This window comes from Fistularia commersonii, chromosome 21, assembly GCF_037954325.1.
Source record: "Fistularia commersonii isolate RoL2024-O1a breed Wild chromosome 21, RoL_Fcom_v1.0, whole genome shotgun sequence".
In the NCBI taxonomy this organism is placed as follows: Eukaryota; Metazoa; Chordata; class Actinopteri; order Syngnathiformes; family Fistulariidae; genus Fistularia; species Fistularia commersonii.
This window is the reverse complement of record NC_141304.1, coordinates 10026883-10048176: the sequence shown is the minus strand read 5'-3', so window position 1 is coordinate 10048176 and position 21294 is coordinate 10026883. Positions and strand designations below refer to the sequence as shown.

The 21294-nt window shown below is 40.6% G+C and overlaps 1 protein-coding gene across 7 annotated transcripts in view; it reads right to left on the bottom strand.

Annotated features, from left to right (window-relative positions):
* Positions 1-21294, bottom strand: part of nfasca (neurofascin homolog (chicken) a) — a 118116-nt gene that overhangs the window by 57405 nt on the left and 39417 nt on the right. For 6 of the 7 annotated variants that reach the window (XM_086168527.1, XM_086168529.1, XM_086168528.1 and 3 more), the window contains exon 1: positions 19059-19444. The exons of the other annotated variant lie outside the window; for it this stretch is intronic. The gene's annotated coding sequence lies outside the window, so the exon portion shown is untranslated. Of the gene's footprint in view, positions 1-19058; positions 19445-21294 lie in introns of those variants that run through there. 7 annotated transcript variants of the gene reach the window in all.

Sequence of the window (21294 nt, the reverse complement as noted above, 5' to 3'; positions counted from 1 at the left end):
ATAAGAGATTTAAGTGAAACCTCAGTTCCTTGTCTCTTTTGCAAAAAAAAAAGCCTTGTCCAGGAGGCTGCATTATCATGGTCGCTGCAGCCAAGGAGGACTGCATTAGATAGCCTAAACGGAAATGTTTCAGTCTTGCAGAAGGATGCGTTTTTTTTACATTGTATTATCAATATTCCAGTTGAAAATGGAATATTGAAACACAGAAGCGGGATAGCTGGGTGGTTTGATCCTCAAGCTCCCACAGAACTTAGAGGTACTCTGACCTAAAGCACTTAAGAGTCCCAACTAGCTGGTTCATCATCTGGTTCTTCACATCATCGCCCATCCCACAGCTGTCAAAATGTTTGAATCAGCCCCGATGTCTAAACATGAAATCCTGACACTGATTTCAATGCGGTAACGTACACAATACAGACCAAGTCCTCGACATCTTAGCAAGAATGCTACTGTACATTAATTTAACACACACACACACACACACACACTCACACATACACACACATACACACACACACACAGAAGGACAGACGCCACAAAGTAAGTCAAATCAGAAAATGTACTGTTAAAGCTAGAATGAAAATCTCTCCCTTTGAGAAAAAAATGGCATTTTCAATCAACAGAACCTGACAAAGGCCTCAGTCATACAGTTACACTGCCTGACAAAAGAGAGATGTGACATTGAGAAACTGTCTGATCGATGTCCTATGAAAGGCCTATATTGGGCGAAAAAACAGGATGTTAGAGGATGACAATAGTGACTTTCACATGAACCACTGCTTTCATGTGGAAATAGCTGTACATGTATGCATTCATACAGTGTTAGCTGTGCTCAGTGTTTCACAGTTTTCACAGAATTTACTAAAAAAAAAAAACATCAATTAACAATTTAGCTTACAAACATTTCAGCCCTTATAATTTGCTGCATCTTGAATTTTAATGGTGTTTAATCCAACATATGTTTAAGAAATATCCTGTAAGATACGGGATGCCACATACTGAACATCTGGGTGGAGATGTTGAACTAGGTTAAGTGCAGTGCCACAGGCAATGCAGTGCTGTGCCCCATTTAAGGAGAATGTGTGTTCGAACAAGGCGGCTGCTGCGAAACGTAGTATTTTAGCTGCAGGGAACCCAATGTTCTGATCAGACACAGAGTCCAAACTGAGATCATTACTAAAAGAAAAATGACGAGAACAAGGTTGAGGTGGCCGGTGAAATTTTAAATACAGTCCTATCCGATTTACATTTGCATGTTCTGCCAAGGAAAACATCCATACTGAAGCCCATGCGTACGGTGCTCTGGGCCCAGCAGGTTCAGCGGTGCACGTGTAGTCTTATCTACAGATTCAGTGTGCATCGTGGATTGTGCCCTGCTACAAACAAAGACAGTATTACAACAACCACATAGAAGCACGCATGTCTTCCTTGTTGTAGGAATAATATAAATAGAACATATTTCAAAGCCCATAAAACTTTCAGAGCTTTCCAGACAGACCACTGCCGCCCGCCCCCCCGCAGCTGCAGTCAATTTCTTCAAGTTAATTGCAACCTCCAACCTGGTTTGGATTACTACAAGTGTTCATCATGAGGATATTCCTGCAGCACCTGCAAAGATTTCAATGTGTATAGTCATCGTAGACATATCATCTAAATGATACATATTCATTGTACATTTCTTTTATGGCCTTATGAAAACATGAGTGTAATATTCATACTTGAGTGAGTCTTTTTAATAGATGATTAATGGTTTTCCTACATGATCCCCACTTAAAGAACTTGCACATCTCTGGGTTTTTGTGCTCGTGAATCTAAAAAAAAATAAAATAAAATGTTCAAACACTTTCTTTCGTTTTAAAAACGAAAAGGTAGTGTGTGAGTAAATTAGAGCTTTTGGTATGTTTTCAAAGAGCTCTGTGGTCTGGTTGTCACACAAACAAGCTGACATGGAATGTCCCATGTATAGTCTACGTTTTTAAAATATAATCCTCACTCCTGGTTTATTTCATTTGTGGAATAAGATGGGGGATCTATTGATGAAAAAACTGAAAATACATAAAAATCGAATATTTGAAGCACTACTTCATACTTCACATTTAATGAATGTCTCTGGAAGCAATTCGCAAAAAAGAATATTTTTCTCTTTCAAATTCAACGTCAGTCAGAGCATTGTTTAAATAAAACCGCCAGCACTAAACAGGCTGTTTCCTCACAGCCTCTCAGATATAAAGATCTCTCTGTGAGAAATGACGGATGCGGCTCTCCATCAAACATCTGTGACCCGCGTTTAACAGCTACTTAAGACAGCCAGTGTGTGTTCCTGCGTACACATTCGCACTGGCGCCGGCCTCCGATTTCTTGTTGACAACAAGATCTGGCTTTTTGACACACACACACACACACTCTCTCTCTCTCTCTTTCGCCAAAGGACAGGCAGACCACTGGCTCCTTTATACTCAAAAGTCACAGGTCAGGTTCTGAAGATGAAAACATCCATGAGGGTCACACGATTTCTTTAGTATAGAAGATTTCCTGGGTCACCATGGCGACTTGAGGAGTGGGTACAATGGCAGGGGGGAGGACAGGAAATGAAGGGTTGGATTTTGTTATTCGTAATGAACTATAATTGCTTGCACATAAATATGGTTAGAGAAAATTACTGTAGCATTGAAGCACTGGAAGCCAAACAAAACAATATAATGCTCAGAGGTTGATATTTGTTTGAGTTAGCAATTTAGATGCTAACATCTTTTGAGGTTGACTTGTTAATGGACCAAAATCCCACATTCACACATCTCAATATGTCAACAATGACCAAACTTGACAAGATTATTTTATTTTGAGAATTAGAAGTTAATGTGATCTTCATGTTTACCTTACCTGCTAACACTAAATGTTAAGCTGAATGTTAAACTTAATAACTCTGAATTTCCTGTCTTCTGAGGGGAGATTGTTAGTGTAAAAAAAAAAAAAAAAATCAATTAGTTGTTTTTGCAGCTTTAGAAATGTAATGATGGAAATAACCTTCTATTCCTGCTAACCCTCAGTTCACCTTTAAAGGCAGGACACAAACAAAACAAAGCCGTGTCGGGTTACAAACCCGCCCTTCTGTACCCATGACAAGCTCTGGGGAAGGTGAGATGTTAGGGGGAGAGAGCAGTGCCATGTAAACTAGCAGTTGCCAGGCAATACATGCTCGTGTGTGTTGCGTATGTGTTCGTGTGGACGACATGCTTGGAAGGAGCTGTGGCTCGATTCTGCTGAGTGACCTACATTTGATGAAGCGAGAGACAGAGCAAACGTAAAGACGGAGTGTAACATACAGCAGAGACCCTGGCTTATTCTATGGAGAACCAAAAGGACCAATAACGGAGGCCGAGGAATGAAAGTTGATAAAAAATGAAAATATCCCTGAGGGTTGTGCGTGGGGAGGAGGGGGGGGGGGACACTGAAAAGAAACAGTGGAGAGGGAAAGCCGTAAAAAGACGTAGGAGATGAGAGTGTGTACCCTGAGGGGAAGTGCTCTACAGCTCAATCCCAGATAAATCAATCCCAGAGTTCCCGGAGTGATGGGATCTGGAGCACTTCCTGTGTCCATGCACCCTCTTTTATGGGCCTTCTTAATAAATGATGAGAAACATCTGTAGCCATGCACGTACACACACACACGCACACACACAGACACACACACACACACACTTGCCATGACTCCTGTCAATACCTGTAAGGCATGTCGCATTCAGCCCACCCCTCTAGTAGCACACATTAAACAGCATATGAAAAATGTCTATTTACGATTTAGATTTTGGCAAGATTAATGGACTGAGTCAAGGATAGAAGAAAATGTGCCTTTTATCATCCCACAGTGAAAAAATTCCAATGTTAATAAAACTTAACAACATGATACCAACTGTTATCTGGAATTCAAAAGACAAAAAAATAAAAATTAGGATCAGACCCACGTTTTTGGGTCATTAAGTTGCAGAATTCACCTCACATCCAGAAGGACAAGCATAAATTCAATGACCTGTTGTTCTGTTAATATTCAGGGATTTCAACATGGTTGCACTTATGTATTCACCAAATGCAGACATTTAAGAAAGTGTTTGTTCCTGACGTCGGCCTTGTCTTTGTGTTTATGCTGCAATCATTGACAACATGGAATCCATTATGTTGTCTTTAGTGGGACCAAAACCATTAGGGATACGGAATTAAATATGCCAAATGGGATTCAGATTTGACCTGAAGTCGAGAGAGATGTTTGCTTTGGACTAAATTCATCCCAGTATGAGCAAAGTCAAACCCCAAGCGTGACATCTATCACACTGTAGTCCATTCTCTGGAAGGCTGTGGAGAAATGAAGCATGTTACGAAGTAACATCTTTTTTTTTCTCAGATGTACAAAAACAAAATAAAAGTTCTTTCTTTTTTCTCCTTTTGAGACTCAGATTAATGCCATTGCTGTCCCTTGGTACAAGGATCAGTAAAACATTGTCCTGTGTATTAATGAATCATCTCATCATCTTAAGACACACTGCCCTTGAACAGCGGTGACCCCAAGCGCTTCATGCAGGGCGAGGTCGCACTGAACTGTCTCCACATGTGAAAGTGTGTAATTATGTAAACATGATTAGGCTTATAAGCAAGAGACTCCTTTTCTACACATTTCACATATATTAATATGTAATGAATACAGTTCCTCCAGCTCAAAGACGGAAATAACAAGAATGCTGACCTTTTGTTGTTTTTGGAAAAATATTTATAAATAAATATGTATTATACGTACATATGTACTTATATTTGACTATCCAATACTGAGTAGTGGTATTGTGATTTCAAAATCATTGATCAAGGACAAAAGGAGATGAGATGGGGACAGAACAAACACCCCATCATTCAAACAGTTTCATATCTGTCATCCAGACGCCAAATTTCTTTTTTTATTATTATATTGTTATTGAAAGAGCAATCTCTCTTGATCTCTTTAACTTTCTTTTTCATGTCCACCGAAGGTGTCTGCAGGGGAGAATCCATATTACACATATTAAACGTGCATGCGCGCACGCAGGCACACACACACACACACGCGCACACACACACACACACACAGAAACTGTAATATATAGGGAGAAGCCAATCATGTCAAGCCATCCTCATCCTCTTCCAGTTCTGTGAAACAATGCCTGCAACTGTCTGACCAGGAACTGGAAGAGACGGAGCGGGTGAGGGGAGCTATACACCCCAATCAGTTAGTTACCCCCTGTCAGTTTCGACCCATCAGTCCACAAAGACAGGGGTGGAGGTGGGTGGGTGGGGGGAGTCGGGGGAGACTGGGAGAGAACAAACAAGAGGGAGAGAGATGAAATATGAGCACAAAAGTACAATGAAACACTTGGAGAGCAGGGAAGAGAGGGAGAATGCGATGGTGAGGAATTGAAAGGGAAAACGCAAGCTTGGCTCCGACGCCAAATGCATTCAATAAGCTTTTTAAAGTTCCCGCTGCTTGAGGGAACAGCTGCTTTTAAGAAAATTAAAACTTGACAGATACCTCATCAAGCAGCTGAGCCAAGAATATTAGAATTTGAGGATCGGGAGAAAAAAAAAAAAAAAGTAAGAGTAGGACAACAGCTGGAAACATGACAGGGGGTCATGCCAGATGTGTTGTTACTGCGAAAATCCTAAAAGCTGCATGTGTTGAAATGGGTGAATCATGTGGGAATACTGAAGACCATTATTATGTTGCTTCTCATTCAAATCGTGCTGCTTTCAAGGAAAAATCCAGAATCATCTGCTAATTAGCTTAGCAGAATGAATCGTTGTCAACGGTGAGCATTAGCCTACCTCAATCAAAAGTCTTCATATCCACATTCTAACACTCAATATACACACACACACACACACACCACTATACTGAACAGATAGTGTTTCTCCTTTTTCTATGCTGTGGTTGGATTTGAATAGAAATATCATATTGTTTCAAAAAGTAGATCTAGTGAATACTGGCCTATGGAGAGGGGCTGGGTCATGTCGAGGAAGCTGTTAGTTGGTTGCATATCAGTAAAATAACAGCAACATACTGTTTTCAAACAAATGAACAAAATGTAAATTTCTTTTGAAAGTGAAAGAGGCAAATACAGGTAAAGATTCATGAGAAATTCTCCCCATATCATGCTCAATATGAAAAGCCAGCACCTTCGTCTGTCTGAAAAAACAAAAAAAATGAAAAGCATAATGGTCCCTTTACAGTATTTTTGCTCCTGTCAAACTCTGCCAGTTGCAGGGGGCAGTATTCCTGCTCTCGGTTTCTACATGACTTAACAAAGAATCCTGATTCTCTGAAATATTGAAGACCTCCCGCTGATACCCCAGTGACACTAAATATGCCCCACCTTGTCGTAGTCATGACATCATATATTCATGGCAAACAAAGAGGTCTTTTACTGATCCCTCAAGGCACACGGTCAAAAACCCCACAACGCCCACAGGGCTTTGGCAGCCACCCAAATAAATTCATCAGCTGCACAAACACTTGATAAATATTGTATTTTATTTTACAACAAAATGATTGCATTAAACAATGATGATCATTTATTTATATATGCAAGTCCTGGATCTGTTTAGATCTCATGTGAGCAAAAACCAACGTATATCCAGCATCAAAACTATACTGAGGTAAATCTTATAATGTACAGCTTGACACCTGTGTAACCAGGCTTGCAGGCAGAACTGTTAGAGAGTTCATACTCTAAAAAGCCTCAAACAAATACCCATCAACTCTAGACCGACCACTGGTTCTTCTGGAAGTTCTGCAGTGGCATTCAGAAGTCCCCCTATAGATGCCTTGTAGAAAAAAACTCACAAAGTTCTGTATTTGCACGAAGTGTGAAGTCGTAGTGGTCCTCACGCCACGTAGACGAAGAAACAAATCCATGTTGTGGAGCAGTGGGATTTCACTGCAAAAGTTGGGCTCACAATAAATGATCTAGCTTTATTTAAATCACGAGGGTGGGTTGCCGTGACAGCAGGGTTCGGGATGCGGAGCAGGGTGGCCCAACAGAGACTAGGACCTCATTGCGATCATTAAAGTCCCAATTTTTGAAAATACGCTGAGAAATAGCAGGCTGCGTGTCGTGAATGATGGATCCTCCCTCAGTGTTGGCGAAAGATTTTACCTAAGTGCACCTACATTGTGCATTATCTAAAGAAGGAAGCAGCAGGTAGGAATAGTGACAATATGCCGTATTCCTAACTCTTTGGTCAAAACGATCAGACTCTTGACTTTAACAAGAAATGATCCCTTTGTTCTCCAATTTGTCTACATTTTTATTTACTCTGCTGTATCCTGGTTTCCAGCGAACAGATTTTTAAACTACGCTCTTTGTGTGGTGAGTTCTGGAGACCCTCCCCTCTGCATAAACAAAGGAGTTACTGACATTGTGTCTGACCACACCTCGTTTCAAGACGAATCACTGATCATGTATCCTATATCCAGACATCTAATGAATGTATTTTTCGCAAAATAGAAATTATGCTAAATATGTGTTTGTGTTGATAGGTAATGGTTCTTTGTACCAAAACATTGTCTCTCACGTCTCTCTCACTCCAGCCATCCATCCATCTCTCTCTAACTTGCCCATCCCGCCACTCACACTCCTCATCTGGCCCTAAATAACCTCTCCATCTCTCCTCTATTCTCATCTCTGCCTCTCTTTTTTTTTTTCTCCTCGCTTTTGTTACCATCCAAAGGCAACACTACTTTTTTCCACCGTTCCTTCCAACCATTCTCACTGATCGGCTAATCATTCTTCTGTTTTGCTCTGCACTATTCACCCATCCATGCTCCTGCCTTCTCTGCATCCACCCCCCAACGTAGTGATGTCGGTCACCACGGCGCCTCATTAGCACATCTGGATCGCACTTTGTGCTCAACAACCCCCTCCTTTTTCAACATCCCTTTCTCCCCACCACATTCTGTCTCGTCCAATGAAAAAACTCCCCTGTCACCAGGGCTCCTTAGCAACAGTGCCACAAGGGGAAGGAGGAATGAAAGCGTGTGTGTGTGTGTGTATTTGTGGGGGTATGATGAAGGGTTGAGATGGGATGAAGATGAAGAGTAGGAGGCGAGGGGGAGACTGATACCAGGGGGAGTGTGAGGCTAAAGGTGTGCTTGCCATTATCAAAGCATTGCATCTCTGCATATATGTGTGTGTGTGTGTGTGTGTGTGTGTCTGTGTGTGTGTGTGCTTAAAGGAGAGAGAAGGGCCTGAAAGGGATAGCACAAGAGTGCGATCTCTGTGCCTTATCAGGGCAAACCAGAATGTGCACATGTGTCTGTATACCTGTGTGTGTGTGTCTGTGTGCAAATAAAATCAAGAGGGCATCATTTCAAAGTTGCCACCTAAATTGTGTGTCTGTGTGTTGTGGCTGACTCGGCGAGCATGCTGCTGCCAATCATACAGTAAATGGCTTCATTTCTAATCCTGGTCAACACCCTGCATTCATGTCTGACATCTAAGGTCTAGAAATGCATTCCCTGTCAATGAAAGAAGCCCTTCTCTGCTTTATATTCTAATTAAGGTTGAAAAACAGACTGATAGCAAATCCAGAGAGGGTAAGAAAACATGCAGACTGCCTTGTTGGCTCCCTGAAGACATAATGAGGGTGAAAATGAATAAAGATGAATCTGATGTTTCGAGACACATTGCTGGACCTCATTGAAGGCCATCCTTTCCACAGATCACAAACACTTAGGATGTGAGGACCTGCGAGCCAACTGTGGTGTATCTCTTACATACAGAGATGAGCTCAGTCCCTGTCCAAGGACAGAAACTGTGAAGATGATGCAGAATGGTAAATAGGCCTTTTAGGCAACATCTTCTCGACCTTTGGGGTGATTTACAGGGTCACCGGGTTCAGCCACTGATGACTGCGTGTGTGTACACAAGCGCACACACACACCTCTGTATCCTCAGAACAGCCAGTATAGTAGTCTGCTGATTATTCAAACTTCCACATGGCATTCAATTTTCATTTGTCCATGCTTTAGATTTTTATGGATTAGCCAAGCTGATTTTCAATCTGTAAAATGTATTTAAAACATTAAATATTTAATCCAAATTTCCCATTTCGGACATTTTTAGAAGCAGCTCCGTGTATGGGAATCATGTATTGATGATTAGTCCGCAGGCACCTGGAATCAAAATCTTTTAATTTATTTAGTACTCACGAGGTTTATACATGTGAATAATTAGAGGTAACAAGGATTCTAAGTGAACATGAAAATAATTGAATTTTTATTTAGACTGACAAACAAAACAGAAGTCCAGAGTGTTTTTGAAGGGTTTTAAATCATAAAGAATTTATGACAAAGAATCTGGAAAATAGTCTTCTTTGATCCATTCATAAACATGACAGGAAGAATAAAAAGTCTGTGTGCCAAAAGTATCCGGGTGGTATTAATACTTCATGCTCCGTCCAAGGGAAAAATCCAAGCAGCTTGACGGGCTAAGACACACTCATGACACACATTGCACATCAGATACATTAATGCGTCGCGTGCGTGTGCATGATTCCTCAGTGGACCGCTGAGGTCTGAGGCGTGAGGTCATCTTCAGAACATCCATGAATAAGTCATAAGAGGAAACACCTTTTATTTGCCTTAAAGGTCAGCTCAACTGTAACTGTGGTGCTCCCCAATGAGTTTCCTGAGGTTTCGCTTTCTTTTTTGTTTGTCTTTGTGACTTCACATGGCGGGTCGACTTTATTTGGACGGATCAAGCGCTTCCAGGGTTCTCTTATGGTGAAGTTTTAGGTTTGTGCTTTTGTTTTCGTTCTGGGGTTCTCATTGGATTAGATTTTGTTTTTGCTGACAGGCCACAGAAGTACCCATAATGCAATTTGAAATTGATTTTGATGCCCAAAATCCCCAACATCAAATTCTCTTGTGTCTGTCAATGGTTCTTGTCATTTGCTTTATATAAACAGTGGTATCATATAGTTCTTGTAAAATCCTTTGTCCATGGAAAACAGATACTGGACATCAATTCAGATTTGTTTTATATATTGCATTATTATATATATCAACAAATCCGTACAAAGGCGGGATGATGTAACTCTTCGGTGCATGTAAACTGCTGCTCTTGCAGTGGGAAAGGGCCTTAAACCATCGCCACAAGGAAGCAAACCAACTCCTCCTCATCTGTCAGCACATTAAGATCATTGTTTGCCTCCTTGTTTGACCTCAAACGTGGTTTGGTGGCGCAGTAAGTGCAGCAAGAAGGTCCCCTGGTCCGATTCCAAGGGGGAGCCTTTCTGAGTTGAGTTTGTTTGGGTTTTCTCCGGGTTCTCCGGTTTCCTCTCACAATCCAAAAACATGATGGAGACCTGAAAACTGCTCTGACGTGTGAATGAGAGAGAGAATAGTTGTATGTCTCTATATGTGGCCCCTGTGATAAATTGGCAAACAACATAGGATGAAACATGCCTCTCGACCAGTGGTAGCTGGCAACCCTGACTGATAAACTATTAATAAAGAATGAATGTTTAACCTAAGTTTTAGCTTTTTCTTTCAGTATCTATTCACAGATAATCTCCAGAGTAAGTTGCCATGAATTGCCCCCTTCAGTGTTCATTGTTAATGTTCTGATCGAGGGACACTTGGACGGGATTTTCCCCTTTTACTAGAAGGTGAAAAACCCACCAGTAGATGTGGATACGCTTCGGGGCGTAATGTGTGAAGTCCAAACTTAAAGACTTCCAGTTCCACACTTAAAGTTAGGTAATATGAACATGTTGTTTGGGCACAAGGCAAGGAAATGACCTCAGAAAGACAGAAGTACAAAACGTGTGTGTGTATGTCTGTGTGGCTGCGAGGCCTAATTTGGCAGCATGGGCCCATCTGCCCTGGGGTTACCACTGTGATTAAAGCCACCGCTATTGGCTGGTCTGTCCAGAAGCCGAACAGAATGTGCGCGCGCGCACACACACACACACCCACACACACACACACGTCCTTTCCAATTTCTCATCTGTAATTAGACCATTACTAAATTTCATTTAGTCATGTTCCTCTTTCCTCCCCTGTCTGTTTTTTTCTACTGCTCTCATGTACAAAATCACATTAAATCTATTATCAAGTGTGCCTTGAGTGTGTGTGTGTGTGTGTGTGTGTGTGTGTGTGCGTGTGTGTGTGTGTGTGTGTGTGTGTGTGTGTGTGTGTCCAGCGAGAGGGACTCAGTGAACAGAAACCCCCCTGTCCTCCATCTCTCCATTCATTCATTATGTTAGATGATATTACATCCATCCCTCCATCTCTTCCTGTCGGAAACAGCTGCTGTCCAACAGTTCCTAAGAGCCCCATATATTTTTATGAACAGATGAACAGTTTGCACTTCTTATTAATTGCTCTTTAATCTCCCTGTGCCATTTCACGTTCCCTTCTTGTTTAACTCCTATCTGATGAAGAACACATGATACTTTATCTTCATATCAAGAGATGTAATTAAGAACAATTGTGGAGGAAGAAAACACTAACTTTAACTTTAGTCACCAGTGTTAAGTAAACATTTAATCAACAGTGCAAAAGGGAATAGAAAGAAATTAGCGCATACTCTCAATCCCCACGTCCTCTACACCACTCAGCTATAACCTGTAACCTTTAAATATATTGTTCATATTCAGCAACCAGTATACACAATAAAGAACATAATCAGTGTGCGGGAGAGTAGAAGCAGATTTATGCTTTGTCTCAGCCGTTGATGTTGGCTTGTGTGTGTGTGTGTGTGTGTGTGTATAAAAATGAGACAGAAACGAAGTGCATGTGTGAATTGAGTGAGGAAGGCCTCCCCTATTCCCCAGGGGACTGTGGTGTTAAAATGACTGACATGTCAGTGAGTGAGTTGGTGTGTCAGTGATTACTGCTCTGGTGGAGTGGCTAAAAGGTGTGATAAAGTGTTCAGCTGTGTGTGCGCACTAGTGTTTAAGTGAGCAAGTGTTTAGAGCAAGCATTTTTTTCCCCACATTTGAGTCGATGAAAGAGAAATTGTGTGCATGTGCACATAGGCTGACAAAACAAGATAAACTTTATTGATCCCCATAGGAGAAATTTGCAGACTAGCTAAGCTGCTAACAAATCTAATTACCAGTTGGGAAATTTAACATAATATACACCTCCTAAAAGAGGGGATGGCAGGAGTTTGTGTCTGTGTTTTACAAAGACATTTTTGGAAAATTGAAATCACAGCCAAGCTGTGAGAAAATTATATTGAGGGTTAACACAAGTCAGCTGACCTAAGGGATCATGTCCAGAGATTTCTTTCCAATTGTGTGAGGCCTGTTTCTTCTGGTCTTAAGAAATGTGACAGCCCAGGTTTAACACTGCATTTCCAGGACTTTTATGTGAAAGTTTACATTGTAAATAGAATTGCCAAAGCTGAAACACACAAACAGGTATTGTTCTCTCAGGGTTGTGCAGTCTAGATCAGTGGTCCCAAACCATGCATTCCATTCATTTCCAAGCATAAAACCGGACCTTGGTACAAAAAGTGTTAGACAACACACAATATCAGTTCACCAACAGAAACATCTGTCCATAAACTCTTTTTCTCAAAACAATGAAGTCAATCTGAATTGCTATCATGCATGAGGTCTTTAAAAAAAAAAAAAAGAAAGAAAGAAAATTAATTTTTGACGTCAAGATTTTTTTTGCAACAGCAGAGGTGGGCATCATGTTTCTCTGTGGATCAACTGCATAACTACGTATCAAAAACTAACCACATGTGTAAGTTAATGCAATCCGGTTACATTCAAATGAGAGCAGATCAAACTGTCTGCTCGCACAGCATTACTGGCTCCTGAATCGAAGACATCATTTCACAAGTGAGCGGAGCAGCAGGCCAATGGCAAGCTGCGCCCCCGGCGTCCTGGCCAATCAGGAGCGTCATGAAGTGGAAAAATACATGAGGATGATTTCAAGCCCGATCGCATTTTGAGACTAAGGGTAACTCATTTGCCCCTCTGGATTTATAACACATTTTACAGCCAGGCTCATGTGGAAGACCAGATGACAGACTGTTTCATTATTTACAGCCGGCATTTTCTTACCGCTCCTTAAACTGTGATCAATCCCAACCCGCTGCCTCTGGTTTATTACAAGTCAAAGAAATGACACAATGTTTGTCTTTCAAGGTACATTAGTTACCTATCTTCAGCTGCCCAATGTCTTGGTGTAGTGTGTGGTTTGTTTGTTTGTTTCTTTGTTTTTTTGTTTCTTTGTACCTCTGCTTTAAATTGGTGATTTTGCGAAATGAATGGTCTGGCTGTCATTTGACGGCGTCATCCATCATATGAGGCTTGCAAACGGCATTGTTTCGGACCTTCACACCACCACTGGTACTGAAACTGATAGGATACAGGCAGTAACGCACGTGTACACACACACATACACGTGTGTGTGTGTGTGTGTGTGTGTGTGTGTGTATATATATATATATATTCCATCCTTTCCTTTCTGTCAAAGATTACTAAAGGCCATGCTTTTACTCTCTCTAGCAAACAGAGATTATATTCACTTTTTACCACTAACAGAGAAAGACTTTGATCAGATTGCTACCCTCTCAAATAACGCATCACCTGTCGTCATCCCTTCACAGGAATTAACACTAATGTGTTCATTTCTGGAATTTGCCTTGTATATGTAAATAAAAATATGGTATAACATGGAACAACAAAACGTCATATTGTTTCCACAGCATTTATACCTGTTGAAATACACTAACATACTACCTAAGCTGATACAGGGACAGTAAATATGTGGGGGCAAGGGTTCTGAATGATGTCTTTTTGCACCACTGCCACCAGCCTGAGGCCAGACATTTCACTTTCACACTTCAATCCCTTATGTAAAAACAACCTTGCCTGGCAGGATGTCAAGTAAGAGTCACATTCCTAATCAGACAGCGAGGACAGGTAAAAGTGCCAAGAGGCTTTTTTTTGTAACCTTGCAACAGTAAATGTCTGATGAGATGAAATCCGTAAAAAGACATTTATAACGCCTTCCATTCAAAACACTTCCTAGAGAGATCTAGGCGCAAACAGCAGACAGATGTAATGGGCTGAGACACCACGGTATGGTTGTTAATGTAGGTTACCACCTCTGGTCTAGGGTCTCCGCCATTTTCCTCCTGGGGCAGACTGCATCTCCAAGCCTTTCACACACAGATGGAAGCAGTGTGGGAATGTGGGCCAAGTACCTGGCCCATAGGCAGAGCATCTGTATCCCCACCTGGCCACAGTCATGTCTGGCTCTTAATTTTTAGTCTTTCATATATATGTATATATTCACCATCTCAATTTCACCCTCAGCTGTCCCCATGAGGGGCAAAAGAAATAAGCCAGTGCAAGAGAGGCAGTACGATAATGCAGAAAAAAAAATGCCAACATCATCACATTCAACAAATCTGCTTTTCTCACAATTCTCATTTCCCACGCCTATGTTTGCCCAGGATGGGTGCTTTAGTCTCCTGGAGGACAATTGTCACAAGAACACACACTGAAGGTTAAATCATGCGCTCAAAATATTAGATACATAAATTTGAAAAAAATAAATAAAAAGGAAGAGGTCAAGTTCATTTCATTGTGAGGCCCCTGAGCTTTTGGTTCATGTCAAATATGTGTCTTGAGGAATAATTTCTAACAGCTTATGCAGGAACTTGGTCACCCAGGTCATACAACAGTTTTTTTTATCGTGGAAACTGGACTTAGGAGACTCTCCACTGAAGGCTCATAAGGTCATCTGGAGTCACACATCTGCGCATGTGCAGGACACACACACGCACACAAATGTCCAAAGGATTAACTAGGCATGGTGGCAGTCATCTAGAGCTAAATCTCTATGATTACATAAATATGTCACAGAAGAAATGGGGAATATGTTATTCTGATCATCATATTTCTTCCAAACTGACAAAATATTTCTTAGATTTGTGGAGTAGATTTCACTTTTTAACATTATGAGAAAGAACCACGGCCCACATACGACCCATTTATCAAATCTCACTAACCGTACATCTAAAGATTTATTGCTCAGGGGATGATCAGGTGAATAAAACTGTTCATTCTAATAAGCTTGTAATGCATAAACATGTGCATGAACAGCAACATTAATCCTTTACTTTTTTAAACTTTTAAATCTCTTCTGTGTAGTGATTTTTTGGGGGGTCTGACCTTAACTTCACAATGTTGACACTTCATATCAGCCATTTTGTGATTTATTTTGCAACTATACAAAAACAAAGAAATTATTTGTCTGTGTGTGGTTGTTTGTGGTTCTGTTAAGTGCTTCTGAGCTCAGAGTAAAGCAATTTAATGCCTAAACCATAGTATTGCCATGTCCTCAGTTATAAGATGTTATCTAACCAGACACCAACAGACCTTCAGCCCAACACCCACACAACTTAACTTCATTTCATTCAAATGTCTTGTGATGTCATTTCATGAGTTTTAGCTGTGAGCCTGATCCTCATTTGTTTCACCAAATTGATTTTGTGATGTCAAGTTAATTCTCATGCCCTGTGATGCTTTGTCATTTTTATGTTTAGACAGTTTCATTTTACAACCTGATTAAGTGACCATTTTTATGTTGATCCATCTAATCCCCATGCATATATTAAAAATAATTGGAGGAGTTACTGTTCTCTAATAAAAACATTAATATAGGTCAAAATACAAATTCAGAAATATACAATCATCTTCAATCATCTATTCTACATGAGCATCAGTAGAGGGCATGGTAACTGTACACCCGTCTGATTTTGTTTGAGGTTAAATGTTTCGGCATTAAAACATTTGGACTATGCCAGGGTGTCAAAAATTTTCCACATGACATCAAACTTCACATCTGTTCTTCCTAAAGGCAACAACTAGCCTGGCAGTTGAATCCCCCTCAGCCCTCAGCATTGTTCTCTCCAGAACAAGCTGTGTATCGTGGGTAGATCACAGTGACAAATTGTTCTGATCTTTTCCTCATAGCCATTCAGAGGAGGGGGTAGGAAATAGAGAGAGAGCAGAGGGGGAGGGTCATGAGATCCCTCTAACAAAAATTTGCAATGAAAACCCCATCACTGTCCATTACAGTCTCTCTCTCTCGCTCTCTCTCGCTCTCTTTCTATACTCTGGATGCATTAACCCCTGATCATAAAGCTATAGAACAAAGAATGGTGCGTGTGTGTGTGTGTCTGGGTTTTCTGGTACACCCACAGACTGGCCACTCTCCTACATCCTATAACAAACAGACGCTTCCATCACCATAAGCGCGTGAGCACACGCATGCACACACAGCTGCACATTGAAAAGCACTTGAAATTGTGATCATCCACCCACCTGTATATGTCAAATAGACACACACACACACACACACACACACACACACACACAAACACAATCATTCACACATGAATAAACATGTGACAGTCTTGTGAACGTGTATGAATGTTTTTAAATCCTCCTACATACGCACGGCAAGTTTGGATTATCACAGTCAGCCGGGTCTCCATAGGTGTCCGAGCGCGCGCGCACCCACACACACACACACACCCATCTTCTTCTCACTCTGTATGTTTTTTTTAAACTGCTGATACTGTACTTTTGCCACAATCTGTTGAACAGACTGTAATAAGAGTTTGATCAACTCCTCCAAACTCTTGTCGATATTTAAAGCCATTTTTGGAACAAAAAAGGATTATACATCATTCTCAACAGCAGATGTCAAAAAAGCTTTTTTTTCTCTTTTGGGAAACACTGCAATTCAAAATTTCACACCAATTCAACCATGAATTGTAATCAATACAAGACTGGCATTCAACTTCAGATCCAAGGTGATCTTTGCAGATTCTTACTTGCCTACAGAGACATATATAGACAGATATTTTTGAGGCCTTAGGACACTGATAATATCTATGCTGGTGTCCTAGTGTCCACACCATTAAGGTTAAAAAAAAAAAAAAAAGACAAGCTTTGAGTCGTCCTTTATAAAACTGTGTCACCTCTCTGGATCAGTGAAACATGCCAAAAGCGAAGCATTGATTCTGAACAATGGCTCCACTTCATTATAGGCCTGGGCTCATTCACCAAATTGATAGCCTCAATCTGGAATTATGTTTACAAGCCCTATGACCTTCATTTTGAGAACTGTCGCAAAATTGCAAGAGCTCTCAGAAACTCCCGAGCCTCATGAGCAGCCACAGAGCAGCAAGCGTGCAGGAAAAGGGCAGCAGAGCCTTTCTTTTCGGTTCCAATGGATGGTAGATTGGACAGCATTTCCAGGACAGCTGCTGTGTTTTACTGCTTTGAAATCGGAAGTACAAACAGCTGACAGCTCAGTGAGCAGGTGCATTCAGCCAACAAGGTGCAGGAGGAGCTGATGTTCAAGTGTGACAGAGGGCAGGTGTCCGCTGTCTGTTTTGCTGCAGGACAGAAGCTCGCTCCTCCATGATATACCCGTTTCGCTTGGCCAGACCACACATTGCCAAATTTAATGCTGCAGTCATCCATTACCATCGCATGGAAGAAAAGGATAGTCTTCCATAGCATATTTGGTTTAAAGTGTACAAGTTATGGGCAAAAACCACCAAAGCAGCTCCAGGATGTAACAGTTTCTCAAGAAGTCAGGTGGATAGGCTGAGTTGGCATCAGTGTGAATCCCAGTGAGTGAATAAGTTAATATTGTCTGAATTATCAGGTGAAGAACTGTCATCGAAAACTACTCAATAATAACTGGGGTTGTCAAGGGAACTGATAAGTCTCTGCAGAAAACGCTGATTTGCTTGTTCGTCGTCATTCATGCTGTGATCTATATGACACTACGATGGAAAAATGAGTGAAACTGCACACCCATTATTTTGAACAAGGATTGCTGGGCCATCAATGCATGAGATTTGGAAAAGCCCCCACCTAATATGGCATGTATTAGTTAATTATGTCAACACTTTGGCTCACCAAATACCCCTTAATGTGCCGATTCAACTTTGTTACTGCTGCTCATTTGCACAAGGACTAAACTCAATGGTTAAGATTTTATTCTGGCACCACTGTAATTCATTGACTCCAGAATAAATAAGAGCTCAAGATTTAATTACATGAAGGGTACAATTTCCTGCATTGAGCCAAATCAATGACTACAACATCTAAAATTCTCAGCTACTACTAGAGGAACTATAAGTCTCCAATGTGTCTCACACAATGATCTCCCACGCAATAAACATTGCCCAGAATTACAGACAACAGAATGGAAGAGCAATATTGTTTTATAGAAATGCACTGGCAGTCCGAAAATCACCTGTCACACATTTATCTTACATCAATATTTGACCTTAAGATCCCTAATACTGACCAGTGCGACTTTTTAGTGGCACAAAATCACCAGGGCCAAATATCTAATGGTATAGAACAATTGCTGTCGCCCACTGGTTAATTGACGAGTCAATGACCAGCAGAATCATATCTAAAATGTTTTCTTTTTTTTAATGTCAGAACAGAAGAAGATAAAATATGAGTAACATTCGACCACTGAAAAAAGAGGGTCAGTTATAACGATGTGACAAGACCATCAATCACTCAGTGCACATACATGCATGATAGTGTCTTTATGTGTGTGTGAGAGATTCTTAACTCTAGCAGTCTCTGTGGTCTAAGAAAAAGCAAATAAGCAAGTTCAAACAAAGACTATAGCAAATAAATCAAATTAAGCATCTGCCACATGAGGCAAGAAGATTAATAGTTGAAACTGCAAGCTAAAGCACACACACATATACATCACCACATCAACTATTGTGATCCACCTGCCCGCCTACGTAAGTCGGGGAGTCACTGAAGAGATGCAGAACTACTTTTCCTATTATCTCTTTCTAAATTCATTCAAAATTAAGTGACAAATCAGAGGAGAGAGCAAAAGAAATGGACAAAACCCAGGTGAATGTCAAGTGCAGTTTCATCGCAGCTTAAATGAACAAAGCAATTGCTTCTCACTGTTCAATCCCAACAAATGTGACTTTGGCTACACTAACCTGAAGACGGACACCGACGTGTACTGCTACTACCTCTTTCAATGCAGCCTTTGCCTCCAGGTCATCAGCAGCACCAGCTGAGTGTGTTGAATGTCCATCCCATCAGTCCTTCAGAGTCCAAGAGTCATCATGGGGCAGCACAAAGACGGAGTGACTGCCAGTCACAAACACACAGAGCTGAAGTACAACCATGTGGAAGAACACGACTGGCAGCCCATCTCTTTTATTCACTCTGGTTTTCCTTCCTTATTCTCTCTCTGCTCTCTCTCTGCCTGCCATTCTCTGAGCTCTGCTGTCTCTCAGTCCGCGCTCTCTTTCTCACTCTCTCTCCCTCTCTCTCTCTCTCTCTCTGATTCTCCATCTGTCAACGCCCCCTCTGCTTCAGCCCTCCCACCTCATACATTATTAATGAGCCTCAGATGCACACACATGCTGCCTGCGCACAAATTCACACGCTATGCACAACCGTCAAGATGGAGGTAAAAAAAAAAAAAAAAATTATAGATATATACACATACATGTATTTATATATACACACACACACACACACATATCTATATATATATTAGTGTGTGTGTATAATGTTATAATGTAATTAAAAGGGACCAATCAATTTTGAGTAGAAAATGGGAGCAACAAACTCAAATTGCTTGAAATATCAAAAGATTTTTTTTAAAGAAAAAGGGGACCAATGATTAGGTAAAGCCTGTGAGCACATCCTCAATAGTCAGTATTAGTCAGTAATAATTTATCTTTATCAATCATGCATTATCGATGAAGAAAAACTTCAAATAGTCTATCAGGTCATAGTTTATTACAAAATTCAAATGTAAGACAATTCTAATTAACAATTGCTTTATTGTTTTACCAAGTGAAAATATTGCCATATTTTTTTATTTGACAAACTTTTGTTTATTTGTTCTTCTACTCATTTGTTTGAAAGTATTTTTTGCAGGTATACAATGCTACACACAATATGGCAACATGCTCACATGATAAAACACATCTCAGCCTTTTCTGTAAATACAGACTGTGTGTTCATAACAGTTTTTCAAAAAGAAAAGGAAGAACAGTGTGCAGAAATGAGAGACAAACCAGGCTGAGAGGAGACACCAATGCTTCATGCTGTTAGCAGGAGCATGAGATTCCATTGTTCAGCTAGTAAAATTAGATTTCAATTACTGATATATATTACAGATGAATAATAGAATACCACACAGATATTACACAAACCATCTGTAAAATTGCCAGTTTTAAGGCACTCTAGATAACAGGAAAAAAAAAAAAAGCTTTTTTTTCCCCCACAATGCATGGTGTCGGCTTTGTCACATTATGGGAATGGAAGCATTCCATGTTTCACCGTGGTGGAATTATTGGTTATATTCTCCCGCCTCTAAATCAGAATCCATACTGCATGAATGCAATATTTAACTAAAACCCAGCACTTCCTTCATGATCTCCTAAGATTAAAATCACATGAGAATGCTCAATTGTTTCTTCTTTCCTGTATATAAGCAATTGCAGGCAGACATCATAAGACGCAAAGCGAGTTGTTATGAATTACAGCTCTATGTTGTTATTTGACAGATCTACGAGCATCTATTATTTCTGGAAAAATAAAAAAGGGGGTCTCAGGCATGCAACTTGCTATTGTATAAAAAAAAATCTGATTTCACAATGTAGTTAATGCCCATATACACTTTGATCTTCAACTCAAAAGTTACGGTCATTTGAAGTTTTCCTGACATTAAGCAAAAAGATTTGCGAAAGAATTTACCGTCTGGTGAAATAAAATATGTGCTCATGTAACACCGTTCTCACATTAACATGTAACCCATAAAAGCACGTCAGCCATGCATGACCATATTCACACGCAAAACACACAGGTCACGGAGAAGACACATCTGATCATGCATGAAGGCAGTGTGTACACACATACACACACACACGGCTGTCCATGTATGTAGTGCAGGAGACGATACACCCCCTCTGCCTCAGGCTATCTGAGATTTCTCATGGATGTGACGTGGCTGCAAGGAAGGCCAGTCAGTAAATAAGTGTGTGTGTGTATAGGTGAAAATACAAAGAATCAAAATAATACTTTACACAGCATGTTATGAATATTAAGGCATCGATGAAATGGCACGATAGGTCAATGCTTCAATTGAGCAAGTTGTAGCCCTTCAGGAAACCCTGCATCCTCCCTCTGGTGACATTCAGAAAAAAGGAACATAGA